The sequence below is a fragment of the Mandrillus leucophaeus genome, unplaced genomic scaffold, assembly GCF_000951045.1.
Source record: "Mandrillus leucophaeus isolate KB7577 unplaced genomic scaffold, Mleu.le_1.0 Scaffold51, whole genome shotgun sequence".
In the NCBI taxonomy this organism is placed as follows: Eukaryota; Metazoa; Chordata; class Mammalia; order Primates; family Cercopithecidae; genus Mandrillus; species Mandrillus leucophaeus.
The window spans coordinates 5,030,298-5,032,862 of record NW_012105475.1 but is presented as its reverse complement, the minus strand read 5'-3'; the positions used below and the strand labels follow the sequence as shown (position 1 = coordinate 5,032,862).

General features: G+C 46.5%; 1 pseudogene; it reads left to right on the top strand.

Moving 5' to 3' along the window:
• The first annotated feature begins 1,521 nt into the window (after positions 1 to 1,521).
• The window catches only part of LOC105551203, a 6,604-nt pseudogene continuing 5,560 nt past the window's right edge, over positions 1,522 to 2,565 (top strand).

Here is a 2,565-nt window from a genome sequence, read left to right as displayed (position 1 = left end):
ACGATATTAAGTGCTTTTTGTGTTAGCTAATCAAATATGTAAAACTGTTACATAAGTGGTACTTATTCTTGCTAACTTAGCAAACAGAAAAATAAATATCATGAAATCGTTTGGCTTGTTCATCATGAACCAATCGCTACAAAAATAAATTGATACTTGTTGATTAACTATTTTTAGCAAGAGCATCTGCCCATCAGCCAGTGATTCTCAGTAAGGTGGGGGGTTAACCCTCCAAGGGACATTTGGAACCACACAGGGGCCCTTTCTGGCTGTCATAATGAACAGGGAGGTACAGCTGGCCTTTAGTATCTTGGAACCAGGGATGCTAAATTCTCTGCCAGTATGGGATCTGGGCACAACCACATATTGTCCCCCCACCCCTCCCAAGTGCCAATGACACTCTCCTTGAGGAACGAAGAACTCTGCCAAAGTTTCTGCATGTATAAAACAAGTTTCAGCCTTTAAGAGAACGATACTAATTATTCCCACCCCCAAAGAGGTAGCACTTTCCATTACTAAATAATTCTTTTTTTTTTTTTGGAGACAGAGTTTCGTTCTTGTTGCCCAGGCTGGAGTGCAACAGCACGGTGTCAGCTCACTGCAACCTCCGCCTCCTGGGTTCAAGCGACTCTCCTGCCACAGCCTCCCTAGTAGCTGGGATTACAGGCGCCCAGGACCATGCCTGGCTAATTTTTGTATTTTTAGTAGAGATGGAGTTTCACCATGTTGACCAGGCTGATCTGAGCTCACTGCAACCTCTGCCTCCTGGGTTCAACAGATTCTCATGCCTCAGCCTCCAGAGTAAGCTGGGATAACAGGCATATGCCACCGCACCTGGCTAATTTTTGTATATATATATTTTTCGAGATGGGATCTTGCTTTGTTGCCCAGGCTAGAGTACAGTGGTGCAATCTCAGCTCAGTGTAACCTCTGCCTCCTTGGTTCAAGCAATTCTCCTGTTTCAGCCTCCTGAGTAGCTGGGATTACAGGTGCCTGCCACCACGCCTGACTAATTTTTGTATTTTTAGTACAGACAGGGTTTCGCCATGTTGGCCAGGCTGGTCTCAAACTCCTGACCTCAGGTGATCCACCCGCCTTGGCCTCCCAAAGTGCTGGGATTACAGGTGTGAGCCACCGTGCCTGGTAGCATTACTAAATAATTCTAATAAACTCACTAATACACAATGTACTGAAAACCCAGGGGCTTTGAGGCAATCAGGAATCCTTTAATGGCTAAAGGGACTGCTAGGGTCAGGCCCTTCTACCCAGTTTCCACCACAGCTCACAGATGAGGGCTTCTGCTTCCTCTCCACTCTGGCCAGTGTTGGAGGAAGCAGGTACAGCCCCCCTCTCTCCGTCTTCTGGGAAGACGAGTGATTAGTTTGATGGTGAGCCCAGAATATTCACCAAGGCAGGTTTTACTCGTCAGTGAGATTACTGTGCCAAAGACTTCATCCTTCCTCCTTCACTTCCTACTTTTGCGGCAGCTTGGCCTGCATTCCTGCCCCAGCCACAGGCTAAATGGCCAAAGTCTTCTCGGAGCTGGGGCCTGGGCCAGTGGAAGGTGCGTGACTCCCTCGTGCTCTGTTGCCCTTTGCTCTGGCACTAGGAATGCACTGTGCATTGGGCTTTCCTTAGGCGGCAGAAGTTTCCATCTACCCTAAGACGTGCAGGTGAAATGGCAGATATTTATGGGGAGAGCAGTGGAACGCTCCGTTACCCTCAGTCCTAAGCCTTTCTCCAGTCCAGCTTTTCGCAGAGTTTATGTCAAGAGCTTGCTCAGGTCTTCACAAAGAGCCACTGTCTTGCCTCCTGAGGTCTTCCTGCTGCACAAGCTCCACCCGTTGGGCTGCAGAAAGGCGCTGGGAGCGCTGAGGTGCAGGAGTCTTTGAATGGCTCACACTGTGCTGGGCACTTTCTTTACTTTATCTTCTTTATCCTTCGGAACGACTCTGGGGGATAGATGTGATCCCTGTTTCAAGGACGTGGAAGCAGAAAATTTGAGACCTTAGTAACTCCGGGCTACTTAGTGAGCAATAAAGCTGAAGTTCAGTTTGGACTCTAAAAACTACAGTTTCAGCACTTTGAAGACAAATGTGTTTCTTCCATGTTTTATGATATGGATTTATCATATCAAAGCCCTTCTCTTTGAGTTTCTGAGTGGACCCAAAGCTGTTTTTTGAGAGAAGTAATTGGTTCTGGTGGCAGCCCTGAGCAAGCAGGACAGGCTTGTCTCTGGTAAGAATATAAATCACGTTTCTCCATTTTCCCAACACTCGCAATCCTGCCGTCTGCATGTCTGGGGCCTAAGACGTGTGTTTTCTTCCACTCACAACACAGAAAACTGACATTTACTCACTCACCACTACGAGTTGGTTGCAACTCGGCTTTTGAATAGAAGTTTGCTTGTGACATCTGGTGAGAGAGGGAGGGAGAAAGAGAGAGAAAGGATTAATTTTAATGTGAAAGAAGATTTGTGGGAGTTATATTTGTCTAGTGTTCTACGGTATCTGTTATCTGACTGTAATATATTAGGTGACCAGGAATAATTTTTTTTTTTTTTTT